At 48.1% G+C, this 18,752-nt stretch overlaps 1 pseudogene; it reads right to left on the bottom strand.

Moving 5' to 3' along the window:
* Nucleotides 1-18,752, bottom strand: part of LOC119376859 (mediator of RNA polymerase II transcription subunit 17-like) — a 258,514-nt pseudogene that overhangs the window by 120,358 nt on the left and 119,404 nt on the right.

The raw sequence follows: 18,752 nt of genomic DNA on the forward strand, positions 1-18,752 counted from the left end.
TCAAAGCAAACTGCGGGTGCAATGAAGCAGAAGTTTCAGTTACTTCAGCGCGCTGCAACTAGCAAGTAAAAGCGAGCATCGCACGACATCAAGTTCGAGGCAAGCCCTCCGACGTCCGTTCTGTAGCACCTAAACGTGTTAAATTTGGGTATATACGCGATGCCAAAGCGATTAGGTACAGTAATCTCTCGTTAACTCGAAGCCATCAAATCCGCGGAAAATTTCGACATAAGCGGTATTTCAAGTTAAGCAAAACGCCGAAAATGTTTGCCCAGGTCACTGTAAAAGAAAAGCCAGTGGTGCCAGGAAAAGCTCCACTGCACGAGACAGCTACCGTAGTAAAGGCACAAGAATTCAGAGGGAAAAAAAGAAATTTATTACCGAGGACCAAAAAACTGCGTGATGCTCGCCTGTTTCGCGTTCGCGTTCGGTCCGAGAAAGGCATTCTCCCGTTGCTCAACACATCGCATGAGCCGTTGGTCACCACCGCTGCATTCGACCTTGTCGCAGAGCAAGCGCAGCACATTACGTTTTCTGTCGTCGTAGGCACTTCTCGAGGCTCTTCCTCGTCTGCATGGTCATGTGCGTCATTCACGGCCATCTCAATGATATCGGTGTCCGACAGCATTCCGGTAACGGGGACGTCCGCCTCGTAGAGCGCATACTCCTCAAAGGCGATCTCGCCATCTTCAGTATCGCTCACGCAGCCAGTTGCCTTGCGCACTTCATTGCACAGCTCATCGCAGCCGCTGAAATCTGCACCAATGTCTTCTTCGATCGATTCCGAGACGCGAGAAAACCCTGCATGTGCGAAGGAGTTAGCAATCGCCAGCGGGCGTAGTTGGCGCCAGGCTTCGGCCATCAGAGTGACTGCACCCAGCAGATCGATTTCACACTTTTTCCCATTGTCGTATGACAGCAGAATTCGGTGCAGCAGGCTTTTCCTATAATACTTGCGGACCATCTCAATGACTGGAGAACGGACGTCATGTTTGCCGGCAGGAACTCCAGCGTAACAGCCGCCAAGTTGTCGATTTTTCCGTGACCGGGGCAGTTATCCACAACAAACAACACTTTCCGACCGTCCTTTGCCATCTTCCGGTCAAGCGCACGGACATGCTCTTCGAAAAGCGCTGCTGTCATCCAGGCCGTTTTATTTGCGCGGTAGGTCATATCCCTCGGGAGCCATGCATTTCGGAAACACCTGGAATTCAGCAACCTGCCAATGATGAGGAGGGACAGCTTTTCATAGCGGTAGCGTTGGCACCAAAAAAAAATGGTTATCCTGTCTTTTCATTGCTTAGCGCCTGAGCATGCTTCGCCTTTTGGTGTGTATGTGCGGTTAGGCAGCATCTTGTAAAAGAGAGCGGCTTCGTCGAGGTTAAAAATGTCCTTGTCCACGTACTCCTTTTGAAGCTCGGCGAGGCATAGATTGCGCCATGCGTCTGCAGTCTGTTCATCGACAATGCCGCTTTCGCCGTGGATAGGCTTCGATGACACGTTATTTCGCTTCTTAAACCGCTCGAACCAGCCATTGCTGCAGCTGAAGTCCACGTGACCCATCTGCAGTGCCAAAGTTTTTCCATCATCATTTGGGTTGTCAAGGGAAGAGTGGCTGCTCGAACGTTTATGGCGAACGATTGCTAGAATTCTTCGGAGCTGTAACCTGGAACACTGTGCCTCTGGAAATAAAAACTACGCGTAACTTCAACCTTTCTTGCAAACGCTTTTTCTTTTCTAATGAATTGTAATCACCTTCCGTACGTAGATTGTACATCACTGAAACTTCCATATGTATAAAACCAATCATTTTTCATGACCAATCATGTGCGTTGCTAACTTTATGTATTTTCTCTATTGGACCAGCTACTAGCCACGTAGGCTATTGGTCCAAATATTATGTACGCATTTTTTGTATACATGTCTTAATAAACTCATTTTGATTTGATTTGATTTGATTTGAGCCACAACAGAAGTGCTGCTTCGACGTCCGGGAATTTGGACGCTCGAATGCGCTTCCGCTTGCTCGAGAAGCTTTGCTCGAAGCCTTCCAACACCTTTTGTTTGTTCTTAAGCCCTGTCGAGAGGGTTGACAAAGGGATGCCGAATTCTTTGGCGATGCACGATTTGCTTCAACCTGCTTTTTCGACTTCTTTGATTAGCGCGACTTTTCTCTCCAATGTCAGAGATTTGCACTGCTTTGGGCGGAACATCTTGGTCGATATTCAGAAGCGTCCGTTACACAGACCACTCACTACTCAGCAAAACTGAACTCAAGATGTGTCGTACGCAGATCCCCGCGAGGAAAACAAAGAATATCAGCTCACACATACAAGGGCTAGGTTGCATACTGACGGGCTCACGCTGCACACGCCGCCCATCGCACATAAGTCGCGCGCAGGTGCGCACACGTGATCACCCCACAGTTGCTTGACAAGGCTGATAGGAAACGGCTGTGTCCACGGGAATTTCAAATTCGCCCTTCACGACCGCATTCGGCACGTATAGTAAGAGCTAAGCATTCACACGGAGCCCTCGTTTCCTGTCGGGAGTAGACTTTGCCTTCTGCCCTCCCGGTCAAGATTTCGAGATATCTGCTGTTCCCTCCGGAAAACGTTTCGAGATAAGAGGGGGCAAATACATAGCATCTATGGGAGGTTAATGCACGGCGAAAAAAAGTTTCGACTTAACCGAGATTTCGAGATATGCGAGTTGGAGTTAATGAGGGTTTACTGTGTATACACGACCAACTTACTTAGCTATGTATCTTACGATCAGTGGTACAAAGCTCGCTTTATCGGGATGAATGGCCCGGCAATTTTTGCCTTTTCAGTTGCATTCGTCCTTAATTCATCTCTCTCTTCCTGTGCATTGAACTGTTTTATTGCGCATCCTCAAATGGTCTCTTGATTGTTTTCTTCCGTTGTATACTGCAAATGGCGATATGTGTGTGTCCACTTTCGCAGGGTACAACCAAAGGCAAAAGCGTGGCCTCCGAGATAGCTACGGCAATCGCGAAGGCCACGGGCAAAACGAACCTGATGGTGGTCACGACCAGCATTTTGAGATTACTTGTATGACGCACATGTTAGCTAGTTATAACCGGAACTCTGAGCCTTCAAAACGTACGTCCGCGATGCTGTGCGGTGACGACCAACTCAGATTATAGGATGTCGCGGTGTGCGTAGTCTGCCTCTAGCTGCTCACTCCGTGTTACACGGCACGCACCACAGTCAGAGCCTCTTCTGAGCTTCATAGTCAAGGTTACCAGGTTCTCCATCAGGGCTACGCAAAACAACAGCAGAACCACATTATCGCACTTTTTCATGCGACCGGCTGTGGAGAACACGGGTACTTTGCTTACCCAACACGCTCGCAACGGTCCATATCCAGCGCTCTCGCCTTCTTCTTTGTATGACAACTATGGAAATCGGTAAAACTGAACATTGTTATTCAGTCCTTTACGTCCGTGGCAATTCACAACAGAACAGTAGCATCGATTGCGGCGTTTCTTCATAGCATGCAGAGCGGTCTCGTCTGTTTTTGCCATCGTTCGGGCGAGTGATCCAGCATGGCGGTTCAGTGGCGCGTCCAACTAGCGGAGAGAAATTCACAGCTCTCTTTCTGAGTGCTAAATGCACAAACACATGTAATATTAAGCTCAATCATTGTTTCGTACTCGCTAGTTGCACCTGGTCCCACAGCAAACTGTGTGAGGGAGTCGGTCTTTGTACTACCCAATACTTCTCCGACAGGTGGCGCCATGCGTCTTGGAAACTCCAGAGTCTGACATCTATGCCTAGCTGTAGCGACAAAAGATTGGTGCACAGCGTGCTTGGTGTTGCGTTTTGGGATGCTGACGCACGAAATCGCTAGCCACTGCCACCGCTTCTCCGAGCGATCACTGCACGGCGAGCTTGGCTGAAGGGTCCGCTGCCAATGCGCAAAAAGCCCATCCGCGGAGCCAGCAGACAATGTGATTCATTGCTTGCAACGAAGGACACTGCGGCTTCTTCGCTTTTGCATGTCCGGTACAGCAATGTTCTTGCCCGCAAAGTTCGGATTCGTCTTGTACATCGGCACCGTGAGCGGAGTTAGCCTAGCCACGACATCAAGTAGAAAGCTCGATTGCGATGTGCGTGGCCGCGGTGCTCGATGTTTCAAAGTACGTCGTGCTTGATAGCGAGTCAAAGAGTTGTCCCACGGGGGTCTTCATCATAAACTCCGAAGTGCTGATAAGCAAAGCCTCTAACAACGGGTCCAATGAGTCAACGCTATTACGGTCACAGGCCTGCAATGTTCTACGCACATCTACACACGTCTGTGATGTTCGCAACGAGTGCGGCACACCATCGTAATCTGATGATTGAACTTTCGCTTGCAGCTGCCAAACTAGAGCGTAATTATATTCTAAATTATTGTCGACCCACGAACACAGAACGAGTGCGAGCATGTCACTAAGTAGCGCAATTTTCGACAGCCGTGACCTCGCGATGAACAAGCATCAGAGACGCTCCCAAAGCGAGCATCGGACCAATGGCGAGGCGTGCTGGTAGGTGCTGGAGCAACACGGCAGAAGCAGCCAATCGGAGGCCTCGAACTGACTTCAAACATGTGTTTTTTGTGTGCTTGTTACTGAATAGAGGAGCTAGCTGAAATGGAGAACTTAAACAAGGAGAAATGCCCTTTACGACGAGCCCAAAATAGCCTGGTTGCCGAGCTATAATTTTGAAAAACACTGTTTTTTTTTTTTTGCTATTTCCACAATTTTCGCCAGGTCGACAGGCGCAAAAAATTTTTTACAGTACTTCTACGTAGTTTCTATGAAGTTATTTTGGAATCGGATAGAAAAGAGCTACAGAAACTGAAAACGCGATTTTCCAAAAACCACACTTTCTTTTTGGTCCACCGTTAATAATACTAAATCCGTTCATTGACCATGTTGAATGAGGTTTTAGTGTAGCATAGTGCTGCTTAACATGTAGATATTTGCGACTCTGGCAAATTATGTTATAAGCAACCTGCAATGCATATGAAAAATTTTTATATTGAAATTGGTTATATAATGGTTTGAAGCGTACTCCATCCCAAAGTGTGTGTGGGGCTCACCTGTGGAGGGAGTCGCGTAGGCGCTGTCGGTCGTGTGCATGTGGCCCCGCTAGGTGTCGCTTGCGAGGCACACCAACAGGGCCTGATGCCGGACGAGGTGCACCTTGGTGGAGGAATGCGTAGTGATACTCTCGCAACAGCTGGTGCAGGGAGTGCTCCAGCACATGTTTGTGGTCCAACCGTGAGGGTGGCAGGGCAGGCTGACGGTCCTGCATCCATTTCCATCATTCATCATTGTCCATCATTACAAAAAGACAGTCTGACATTTCAACAAGTGGCATGCACAACAATCGTGGTAAGCAATTTCTTTACATACTAATGACTTTTCACGACATAGATGGTCACAACTGAAGCTAGAAACTAGCTAACACAGAGACCAAATTGAAAATGCATGTCACTGATGACAGACCAAAACAGTCAGCCTTCCTGTTTGAACGGTCCTATATATATATATATATATATATATATATATATGAACCTCATTACAGTAGAATCTCATTAATTCGGCCCCCATTAATTCGGAAATTTGCATAATTCGTCATTCCCACACCCTCCCATCAAAAATGTTCATAGCCCTATGGCAACAAGCATTCGCTAATTCGACGCAAATTGCACACGCACTGGTTAATTTGGACTGGCGGCAAGCCAAAGACGGTGAAACTGAAACTGTCTCAGAGGCCATAATATTTATCGCATTGCATTTTCTTTGCCACACATGTGCAAACTTATGGTCTCCGAGATGGGCTCCGGCAGCAACGGCATAGCAACGGTGCGCTGTCGATGCCGATCGTGGAGGCCAAGGAAAATCGCATTTGTTTTCGAAAACTTACGAAAGGGGAGGCAAGGTGGCGTTTTGGAGCACGCATCATCATCATCATCATCATCCTGTCTTCGGCGGAGAACGGATAACAAAGAAACAAGGCCTCAGACGGATAGTGTGGACCTGCAGGCGTCGGTTGTGCTTTTTTTCCCCCTTCGGTGCGTGCGTTGTGACATATCGGCGTATCGCCAGTGTCGATAACAAAGAAACAAGGCCTCCGACGATATGGTGTTCCTTGGCCTGCTTTCCTCCGAAGTGGAGCTTGCAGATTACGTTACAATTGATGACAGCGTTGTCGTCGCCGGTCACTTGAACGATGACGAGATCATCAGGGCTGCCCTCAGTAAGACGGATGAGGCGTCCAACAAAGACCCGTGCGATGAACTACGCCCGGTGCGTCGTACCGCAAAAGAAGCCGCAGGCACTCTCGTTGTTCTAGAGGAGTTTTGTTACCATGTCCCAGGCAATACTTTTGCGCTACAGGGTTTGTCACATGCCCGCAAACTAGACCTTGCTGCCCAGCTGTCCACAAAAAAACAAACAAGCATCACGGACTACTTCTCAAAATAAAGATATGCGACAAAGGAATTGAAAAGGTGCGTTTTTGTTATGCATTCGTTAATTCGACATTCGGATAATTCGGACATTTTTTTCACTCCCTTGACATCCGAATTAACGAGGTTTTACTGTACAACGAAACGGCATATTCCAACGAAGCAAATGTTCATGAGCACATATACCTTGCAGAGGAAAGACAACGAAGAGGCGAATGTTGCCAAGCTGTCAGTCAGTCATACTGATTGCTGCTTCAACATACATACATATAATATATAGTACATATAGTGCATGCAGTAATATGCACACTTCCATTTTCCCTGTGTATTCCGGTTCACCGAATAACGATGTAAAGGCTGTTTTACACTTAGGGGAAAACTCGGAGCGCATGGCATAGTGACACAGTGAGCATTGCAGTCGCACGCCGCCAGCAGCTCACACATGCGCAGACGCTCAAGGCACGTAGTGTTGAACCGCGTCATCAGCTACAGCGGCGCATGCTGGCCACCTCGTCGGGCAGTGCGCAGATTTCACCATTACTGCGGGAACTGAGCCGATATTCTGTGCTAAACGTTGTGCGATGCCAAGCTCTCAGCCTTCATTGACAATAATGGGGTACTAGAAACTTTATTTGACAGCATATTTTGTTTGCTCTTTCGAAACGCCGCGGTACTGAGTAAGCGCACGTATATTTCTTCACAGTGTACTACCGCAACACCGCTTCGACAAAAAGAGACACCAAAATGAGAGCGCACATCAGTATAACACAAAAGTGAAATGTGTCTTCAGAGAAGTAGTGCTTATTGTGTAGTGATATACGAGAGCTTGTACAATGTCTATTATTGTTTGGCAGCTATAGCACCGTCTGACGTGGATGCACCCACGTTGACGCTAGTGGCACATCTCCATCGAGATGACTAACACCCTTATCATGATTTAACCGTTGTAGTAGCTGAAGTTTTTGACATATACCTGGACACAGAGTATCGTGAATACCGTGCAAAGATAGCACCAACAAGCACATAATAAACACTGGTACTCGATATTCACTTCTTCAAAGCGTAGTCAATTAAGAAGAGAAACAGCACGGCATGCGCTACCCAATAGGTTAACCTATGCCTGTGCTCATGCGTACACTACCACACTATGCTTCAGCAACGTGGGAGACAAAGCTTCGTAGCTTGAGCCGCGAATGCACACAGGCAATCCACATCCCTCTGACCTCAGTCTCGCTCCACCAAGGCATAACATTCACCCTTTGACACCGCTGCCTTTCTGCAGCCCTTTCTGCAGCAGTTTTATTAGTCGGTGCTAGCATGCTCAAAGCAGTCGGCGGCAAACACCGTTCGTGCATGTGGAAGCTGCACTACTCCGACAACGAGCCCTCACATGCTAACACAAAGCGAAAGGCAAAGAATATAGCTGCCTCTAGGGAGACTCCCCAATGCTAGCGTGGCCAGTGTTTTCGCTGGTATCAAGATGTTTTAACCATGATCTCCGAGATTGCACGCCTGCACAATCTCGGAGGCCATGCTTTAACTGCGTCGTTGCCAAATCATTCACTATCAGCACCAGTAAGTGTCATGCTGCATTATTTCATTTCACCGCTCACAGACGGCCACACCACCATGTCAACAGAGAGCACCGTGCAAGAGAGAATGTGTGAGATGTAAGGCGTGTTCATGAAGTGACGTGCATCTGCCATGGTAGGTTAGTCGGTAGAGCACCGGGTGTTCATCGTCATGGGCCAAGAAGTCATAGGTTCGGTTCTATGCGGGGGAACTTTTTCTGACAGTTTTTTCTAGAGCTGTGCGAATAGCAAAATTTTGGGCGCGAAGCGAATTCGAATATTGAAGTGCGAGTGCGAATCGAATCAATATTTTTCTAATATTTCTCGAATATTTCTACAATATTTTTAGAATACTTCGAAGCGAAATTGCAGGAAAAAAAGTTAGAGAGGATTCCTAAGCATATTTTATGATACAGCAACATGAAAGTGTTTCTTTTCGCTAGGTTGATGAAGCACTGTCGGGGTGGTGTTTCGTAGTTGTCTTATCAAGAATGAGGCAATGTAGAGGCCGAATCCTATTTATGTACATGATTTGGTGCCACCAAAGTGTTGCCGACAACACTTTACACGTGATAAGCAAAGATGCCGTTTCCTCAGCCTCTCCCCTCTTTCAACTTCTGTGGAAGCCCAAGTGATGTGGCGGACAAGGGTGTGCTCCCTTTAAGTCCAGAGTTCCAAATCTGCCTCGTAGACGTCGATATATAGAACATCTGAAATTTTGGATGCTAAAAAGCTTCGGGTTCCGATTTTTCGGACTTCCTGCCCAATTTCAGGTCCAAAACAGCATTAATTGAGCCCCCACCTCTGCAACATCTTTCATCTCCATGTTGGAACCAGCGTTTTCTTGAGTTAATACATTTGCGACCGTAGCAGAGCTTGAAAGGCAGCTTTGCCGCAATACCAGGGTGTGATGAGGTGAAGCATATTGAAAATCTGGGGACCACTTCCAATTTGACGTTGACTGTGTCTTAGCAAAGTTTGACCGTAACGGAGCTTAAAAGGCAGCTTTTCCGCAATACCGGGGTGTGATAGGGTGAAGCATATCGAAAATCAAGGAACCACTTCCAATCGGACGTTGACTCTCTCTTGGCTAAGTTCGACCGTAACGGAGCTTGAAAGGCAGCTTTGTCGCAATACGAGAGTGTAATGAGGTGACGCATATTGAAAATCTAGGGACCACTTCCACTCGAACGTTGACTGTCTCTTGGCAAAATTCAACCGTAACGGAGCTTGAAAGGCAGCTTTGCCGCAATACCGGGGTGTGATGGGGTGAAGCATATATAAAATTTAGGGACCACTTCCATTCGGACGTTGACTGGTTTGGCTAAGTTCGACCGTAACGGAGCTTGAAAGGCAGCTTTGCGGCAATACGAGTGTGTAATGAGGTGAAGCATATTGAAAATCTGAAGTGGTCACTTTCAATCGGACGTTGACTTTTGTTTTGGGAAGTTCGAATAGTTCGAGTAGTAAAATTCCAGTGCGAATCGAATCGAATAGCAAACACTATTCGAAAAATATTCGAGATTTCGAATATTCGCACACCCCTACTTTTTTCCTTTCTCATCCATTAGCATCCATTTTATCAACGTCATATCCATGACGAAAATACATCGCTGAAGTCTTGACGGACCCCGGCATAAAACACTTTCATGTTAATAAAGTTTGGTTGGAGTTTTCTCTTTACCTTTAAATTCTGTTTCCCCACACCAGGCAGATATCTGCTGAATGTTTCCCTAGGATTTTGTTCAAATTACGAGAAGTTTCATAAATATGACTGGGGGCAACATACCAACATTCAGATATACGTACCTGCCAACCTGGGGACCTTGAAGTTCAGAAGACTCATAAAGCGGGGCATTTTAGATGTCAGTGATCACACTGGTACTCTTACTATACAGCGTGTGCACGTGTGTAATTAAGGGATGAAATGTGCTGTGTCTTGTGACAGCTGGTAGCCATTTCCCAATCTTAGTACGCTTTTTCGCATGACACCATTGTACTTGGCAACATGACTTAAAGGGGTACTGACACCTTTTTTCGAAGGCAAGCTTACTCTGCCATACAAATCTCGTGCATGCGGAGACAGCTTTGAGTAAGTGTGAAGCTCAGAAAATTCTGATAAGACATTCTATTTTGATATTAAAGTCAATTTTTCCATGAGCACCTACCAACATCGACACTAGCTTGAAGTCAGGCTACAGTACCAATTCTAGTGACTTCACGCAGCTGTCTGGCTAGTTGTGATGATGTTAGGTACCAAAACTTCCAAGATGGCCACTTGTGCGGCATCAAAACTTCCAAAATGGCCGCTTGTGCGTCACCAACGGAGCCACGGTGCGGAGCAGCCGTGGAAACGTCACTGTATATTGTGCGAGCACATGACAAGAAGCTCATACCATTGTAGCGTACTCGCCCCACGGAGGAGCGAAAGAAGACACCTACACTCCTCGAAGTTTGGGACAAGAACTAGTTCATTTTCCAAGAAAAACAGGCTTCGAAAGCGACAAAAAAGGGGCGTGGCTGCATATCTCCTGCGGCACGCCGGAGATAACGTGAGGCATGTTGGCTGCGTATACGCTGTGCGCCTCTGCATACAAATTGGTATGCGCACACAAATAAAATTATCGCGGTCACTGGCATCAACGCCCTTAGACTTCGGAGCCTGTGAAAAAAAAAAAAACGAGCAAATGTTTAGCAAAAACGCATTAGTCATGAGGTGAACGGTTTCAGTGGTGAAGAGAACGCCGTTCTCTGTTGCGAACACGATGGTCACAGTTTTGTGCGACCGTGACAGCACACGGAAGGGCCCGTCGCACGCAGGAGTCAATGGCGCTTTCACTGGTCCCGTCACAAAACAGGGTTGCGCATTCATGTCTGGAAGGAAAACACTCGTTGGTGCGGCTGACGCGGGCGCGCGTTGGGTTGCAGGGCGACAACCAGGAAGTAGACTTCAATGTCTGAAGGTGTCGGAGGCCGTAGCGGATGGTTTCTCACCAAAGAATTCTCCCGGTAGTCGGATGGTAGAGCCGTACAGCATTTCTGCTGCCCTGAATCCGAGGTATTCCTTCATCGCGGTACGCAGGCCCAGAAGAACGAGAGGGAGCTCTCCACCCAGTGCTCTCTATTCAATTTGGCCGTTTGAGAAGCCTTCAGTAGACGGTGTAGACGCTGCACCATTCCATTGATCGCTGGGTGGTAAGCCGTGGTGTACTGGAACCGTGTTCCCAGAAGTCTTGCCAGCGCAGAGAATAGGTTGCTCTGGAATCGTCATCCACGGTCAGTTGTTATGCGCAATGGGCAGCCATAGCGTGAAACCATGTGGCCACAAACGCCTGTGCGACGGTCCCGGCTGCAATGTCCAGAATCGGCGTCACCTCAGGCCACCGTGAGTATCGGTCGACACATGTGAGCAGGTATCTGTAACCCTGGGAAGGCGGAAGAGGTCCTACTAAGTCCAAGTGCACGTAGATGAAACGACACTCTGGTGGCTGAAATGCTTGGAGTGCTGTGCGCGTGTGCCGAGTCACCTTGACTGCTTGACATGTTCGGCACGTCTTCGCCCAGCGTCGAATGTCGGCGTTAATGCCTGGTGACACAAAGCGGTCGGTGACGAGCCTATGCGTCACGCGGATTCCTGGGTGGCTGAGGTCGCGAAGGCTGTCAAACACTGCACGCCGAAACTGGACAGCGACGAAGGGTCTTGGAGATTTCTGCGATGTGTCGCATGTGACCATAGTCGTTGTGTATGGTAGTGGGATCTCTTCGAGCACCAGTGACAGTGGATTCTGCTGCATCTCGGTTAGCTCTGGGTCTTTCCGCGGGGCGGCGGCTAATGTCTTAAAGTCAACGGACGCTGAAACAGTGTCGATGCGGGAGAGTGCGTCGGCTGCTTGATTTTCGATCCCCGCTATGTAGCGGATGTCCGTGGAAAATTCGGAAATGAAACAAAGTTGGCGCAGTTCTCTTTCCGAATATGAGGAACTGTTGTTCTTGAACGCATATGTCAGCGGCTTGTGGTCCGTTAAAATGTGGAAAGTGCGACCTTCTAGGAAGAAACGGAAATGCTTTACGGAGCAATAAATGGCCAGCATCTCTCTTCCAAAGGTGCTGTAGCGCACTTCCGCCGGTTTCAGCCGTTTCGAAAAGAAACCTATCGGTTTCCAGTCCTTGCCGTCGTACTGTTGCAACACTGCTCCCACTGCTGTCGTTGAAGCGTCAACCATGAGTCGTGCTGGCAAGTCGGAAAGCGGGTGCATCAGAAGTGTTGCGGAGGCAAGCTGAGTTTTGGTGTCCTGGAAGGCTTTTTCGTGCTCCGCTGACCAGTGAAACTCCGGCGTTTTCTTGGCATCCCCGCGCAGCAAGTCAGTTAGCGGCGTGTAGAATGTGTGCACAGGATGGGATGAAGCGCCTATGGAAGTTGATCAGCCCGAGAAACTCGCGCAACTTGCGGAAAGAGGTAGGTGTAGGAAATTCTCTAACTGCTTGTACCCATGATTCGAGTGGCAAGATGCCTTGCGGGGTGATTCGATGGCCTAGGAAATCTAGTGCTTCAACACCAAAAATGCACTTTTGGGGCTCCAAAACCAGACCGTGCTCGTCAAGACGCTTGAAGAGGAGCCGCAGGTGATTTTCGTGCTCTTCCGGTGTTTTGCTGGCGACCAAAATGTCGTCTCAGTAGACGAAGACAAAGAGCCGTCCGCGGGTGACCTCATTCATAAAACGCTGGAACGTTTGTGTCGCATTCTTCAGTCCGTACGGCATACGAACAAATTCAAAGAGGCCAAAAGGCGTTGTCAAAGCCGTCTTTGGGATGTCGCTTGGTTCTACTGGAATCTGGTGATAAGCGGCCATCAGGTCCAGCTTAGTGAAGATGGTCATTCCCACGAGGTGAGCGCTGAAATCATGGATGTGAGGAAGAGGATATTGGTCTGCCGTCGTCACAGCACTGAGTGCCCTATATCACCACAAAGCCACCAGTCACCAGGCTCTTGTTTTGGCACCATGTGCAGCACGAAAGACCAGTTGCTGGAAGAAGGTCGAATAACGCCGAGCTGGAGCATGTGGTCGAACCCACGGCGGGCGACTTCGTGTCTTTGACCCACAAGTCTCCTAGGTCTAGCGGTGACGGGCGGTCCGGTGGTGACAATGTGATGCGTCACCTTGTGTTTGATTGGCAGTTCGGTGTTCCGAGGTTTGGTGATTTCAGGGAATTCAGCCAGAATCTTTTCAAAGTTTGACTCTGGGTTGAAAGTGCAAATGCCGCATGAGGACAGGTCAGACTTCAGTCCGACAACAGCGAGCGAAGTGACGTTATCCTTGAGACGACGATCGCGAACGCTAACGTCAAGATTGAAGTGGCTCAGACAGTGCGCTCCCAGGATGGCCATTCTGACGTCAGCCACAACGAAGAGCCATCGGTATGTGCGCCTGAGTCCGATGTCTATCGTCATTGACTGAACTCCATATGATGCAATAGCAGTATTATTGACTGCAATTAGGCTGGAAATGGACTTGCCGCCTCGGCGATGTTGAGCTGTTGCTGGTAGGATAGATAGCTCAGCTCCGGTATCGACAAGGAGGCGAGTGCCAGTGATGCGGTCGACAACGAAGAAGAGGCGGCTTGAGCGATGGCCCGTGTCGCATTCCGCCGTTCGCGACTGGCCGGCGCATTTCCCGTCCACGAGCATGGTTGGGTGCAGGGAGTGGCTTGCTCTCTGAAACGGCGGTAGTACCAGCAGACGCTCTGCTCTGCCTCGCTTGAGTGGCCGCGGTGCTGCGGGCTTCGAGTATTGGACGGCGAACGATGCCTAACCGATCTGCATGTTCGGACCTTCCCGCTGCAGCGATAGACATTTTTGATGGCTCAGTGCAGTCGGTGATGCGGTCGGCGAGTTGAGCCAGACGCTCGAGAGTCACGTCGTCCGAGCCAGCGAGTATCATTCGTGTTGACTGTGGCAGTTTCTGCAAAAACAACTCTTTCTTTCTTTCTTTATTAGTTTATTTAGAACAACAGTGAATTGTCCAAGGGGACACGGCTAAAGGCAAACATTGCCTGACTGGGCCGTGCCACCCATACAGCAGCAGCAGAAGCAGAAAGACGACATTTTGGAACATAAAAGCATACATAAAATCAATCATTACACTTGTTTACACAGATAAAATGCACAATTCGTCAAAATCAAAGGCAATAATCGAAAAGAAGAAAAACATCAATGTTATCAGTTTGACAGGTACTCAGCACTAAAAGGTAGAAACACAAATATAACAGATGATGCACGTGTAACTCTCGCGCAAAAAATGATCGGCAACCAAGAACAACCTGATGGGGCTCATGAGCCACATGCGAAAAAAAAAAAGAAAAAAAGGAAAAACAAACAAAAAAAACTATACACTGATGCAGAATCATAGTGCTCACAGAATAACTTTGGTTTCAGTCCTCTGAGAATATTAATTCTCTTATCGTTTTTTGAAATGCTTGCTTAGTAATTCCAGAATTTAGGAGATCTGTGGTTAAGGCATATTCGTTGAGGAGGTTAGGAATTCGCACCGCAAGCTTTTGTTCACCGTAATTTGTTCTACTACGTGGTATAAATATAAAACTATTTCTGAAAGTATAGCCTGTCGTTTTTACAGAGTACTTACTCTGGAAGGTATGTTTATCGCTCTGAAATTGCCGCATAATCTCAAGAAATAGCTTATATGTATGGAGCTTGGACACTGTAAATATTTTATATTTGCAATAGTACGTTTCGGTGCTGACCATATGTCCTAACTAGGGTAGCTGTTTGGGCTTGTTGATTTGGCATGACACAGGTTGAAAGCGCAAAAGACGAAGACAGAGAAGAGGCTTGACACACACGAGCGCTGACTTACAACAGTATTTTATTTGGGGGTATATAGCATCTGTGCTATATATCTGTGCATCTGTGCTATATATGTGGTTGCCTGGTTCCGAATAAAATACTGTTGTAAGTCAGCGCTCGTGTGTGTCAAGCCTCTTCTCTGTCTTCGTCTTTTGCGCTTTCAACCTGTGTCATATGTCCTAAGTTTTCAATTGCACGCAGTGCGCGGTTTTGAAGTGTTTGAAGTGATCCTAAATTATACTGAGTAGTGGTCGACCAAACTAGAAGACAGTACGTTAAACGGGAATGTACTAATGTGTTATAAATATGGTGTTTCACGCTTGTTCGTAGCAAATATCGCAACCTGTTTAGGGCACCTACAGCGCGGGAAATACTCTTTTCAGAGAATCAATATGTGGTGACCAGGACATATTCTCATGGAATATAACTCCCAGGAATTTGGCTGTGCTTGACTGTTCAATATTTATTTTTTGAAATTGTAACTGAGGTTGAGAAGGCGTGTTCATTCCTTTTGATTTAAAGATCAAGTATTTTGTTTTGCTTACATTTAATTGAAGTTTATTTGCATTAAGCCACACATTTAATCTTTGTAGCCATGTGTTGGCTTGTTCAAAAATATTGAGCAATTCCCTTCCTGAGAAGAACACGTTGGTGTCATCAGCATATAGTATAATGTTAGAGTAGCCCTGTACCTGAACAATATCGTTGATGTACAACAAAAATAGAACAGGTCCTAAAACTGAGCCTTGGGGTACGCCGTATTTAATAGACTGAATTTCAGAAGTGACACCATTTATCATAGTGTACTGTGTTCTTGACGTTAGATAACTTTTTATTAAAGATAATGCGACGCCACGAATACCATAGTGAGGCAGTTTTTTGAAGAGAACGTTACGTTGCACGCAATCGAAGCCTTTCTAAAATCAAGAAATATACCAAGGGTTAGCATTCGGTTTTCAATGTTGTCAAGAATTTGTTCTTTTATTTCAAGCAAAACTGTTTCTGAAGATTTATTTTTGCAGAAACCATATTGCTCTTGTGCAATTATTTTGTTTGTGTTTAAAAAGCCCCCAACTCGTTTGTTTATAACGTGTTCGGCAATTTTCACGAAAACAGATAGTACGGAGATTGGCCTATAGTTATTCATATCGTTAACTGGGCCACCTTTATGAATAACGGTCACTCGGGCCAGCTTCATTTTATCCGGAAACACGCCAGTCGAAAGAATTAAATTACAGATATGTGCAACAGGTATGCTTATATATTCGCTAACGGCTTTCAGCGTTTACATCATCAGCACCAGCAGCACAACTGTCTTTTAAAGATGAGATTATGTTCTGGACCTCCCACTCATCAGTGGCCACCAAGAACAGGGTAGAAGAACACCGATTTGATATATATTCCGATGGAGTGACCGATACATTGGGTTGTGAAGATGAACCAACATCTGTAAAATGAGCATTGAATGCATTTGCAATCTGAACATCTGATAGCCCGCTTTGTTGAAGTTTAACTTTATTTGTTATAGGAACTCTATTCATTACCTCATTGATCGCCTTCCACATGAGATTTGAATTTCCCGATAGAGCAGTGAACTTTTTCATATATTATTCTTGTTTGGCGCGTTTAATATCAGAGTTTAGTTTATTTCGTGCAGATTTGAACACCCGGAAATCATCTTCGCTTCTAGTTTTAGAAAAGTTGAAAGAGCCTGTTGCGTGATTTAATTCTTTTTTCTTGTGTTTTTGAGCTTCACAAGGGGGAAGCATCTGTCATATAAGAGCGCAAAGGGGATATAAAAGCATCGTAAGCTGAGTTTGCGTCGGTATTTGCAATAACTTCGTCCTACTGATAGGAAGAGATCAATTCTACGAATTTTTTTACGCTTTGTTCGGAATACACCCTTTTGTAGTTTTCGTGTGTTCTTTGGCAAGGCGCTTTAGCAGGCAATAGACAATATTGCCGCGAGTCTTATATTTCATGAGTGTAAGCTTCACCCACAAAGACTGTGGGCAACGCGCTGCGCAGGCCTCGCCGTGATGTGTAGGAAGCTTCGCGATTGTTTTGGAACAATCTGTTAAGATTGCGCGCCACACGAGAATGTTCCAGCTTTGTCGAGAGATAATGCCGCCACCAGCGATATCGCTGGAAAGTTCGATAGCGCCTGTATAAAAGCTGACGCGCTTGACTGCTTGTCAGTTGATTGACGGTCGACGCTCTATTCGCCGCTATCAGTGTATTGCTTTTCAGTTTCCCGGCCACAAGTTCGGCCAAATAAAGAGTTTCATCTCTGACGTGCTGAGTGCTGCCTTCGTCAACGTCACGACCACGTGACATCTGGTGGAGGTGCTGCTTCATGATCCGGACGCCACCGCGGAGCGCTGACCCAAGCCCAAGCCGCAAAGAAGACGACTCTAAGGACAAACCGGATCCTCGAACCAGCCGCCGGCAGAAGGGACTACAACCAGAGTACGGGTTCCTTCCCGAAAACGCCAGGCAGCCGAAGACCGTCACATCGACCGCCGAGACGATGACTGACGCAGTGCCCCATACGGCGATCGTGATGCAGCCACCCAGGGAGCCGCCGACGTTCCGTGGTTCGCCATGTGAAGACCCCCGGACTTGCTCGACCTTCCAAAGGGTCGCAACATTTAATAATTGGAACTGCGAGGACAAGCTGCGCCACGTATACTTCTACCTAGAAGACGCCGCGAGGACGTGGTTCGAGAACCGAGAATCCACCCTACAAACATGGGATCTCTTTCGGACGACGTTCCTAAGCACGTTCACGAGCGTGGTCCGCAAGGAACGGGCCGCGGCTATGCTGGAGACCCGTGTGCAGCTGTCCAACGAAAATATTGCCATCTACACGGAAGAGATGAATCGCCTGTTTCGACACGCCGACCCAAGTATGCCCGAAGAGAAGAAAGTGAGGTTCCTCATGCGGGTGTCAAACAGGAACTCTTCGCTGGATTGATAAGGAACCCGCCGAAGACGGTCGCTGAATTTGCATCGGAGGCTTCCACAATCGAGAAAGCGCTTGAGATGCAAACGCGGCAATACAACCGCAGCTTCTCGGCTACAAGCTACGCCGACGTTCAAGCCCTAAGACCCGCCGACCTGCGTGAGACGATTCGAGCAATCGTGCAAGAGGAGTTGCGAAAAATTCTACCTCCGTCGCAACCTCAAGTAGAGTCCATCGCCGACGTCGTGCACCAGGAGATCCAGCATTCACCGCGCCTCAGCTAGCAGAGCCGCAGCCGCAAGCTATTAGCTATGCTGCTGCAGCCCGCCGTCATGCTCCTCCTCCACGCCCCCGCCAAGACACCACGCCCCCGCCAAGACACCACACTGCCGCAGTGCCGTCGCCAGACGCCGCCGCCGCCACCGACGCCCTACCGACCACCTGTCGGCCAGCGCAACACCCCGAGGAAGACCAATGTCTGGCGTGCCCCCGACAACCGCCCGCTCTGCTACCACTGCGGAGAGGCCGGCCACACGTACCGCCGCTGCCAGTACCGACAGATGGGACTACGCGGATTTGCTATCAACACGCTGCGCCCGCAGCCAGGCGAACGGCCGCGCGACATCAACGACTACCTCACCGGAACACAGTGGCAAGAACGACGACCTTCCCGCTCGCCGTCGCCCGGCCGTTACATGTCACCGCACCGCCGGCCGTACATTGGCCCAAACCGGGGCCGGTCACCTAGCCCGTATCCGGAAAACTAAGGGCAGCAACCGATGGAGGTGCGGTTGCTGTACGACGAACTACCGAAGATCCTCCGCCGCCGACGACGACGCCGCGACGAAACCTTCAGAACACGACGCGAAC

This window comes from Rhipicephalus sanguineus, unplaced genomic scaffold, assembly GCF_013339695.2.
Source record: "Rhipicephalus sanguineus isolate Rsan-2018 unplaced genomic scaffold, BIME_Rsan_1.4 Seq254, whole genome shotgun sequence".
Lineage (NCBI taxonomy): Eukaryota > Metazoa > Arthropoda > Arachnida > Ixodida > Ixodidae > Rhipicephalus > Rhipicephalus sanguineus.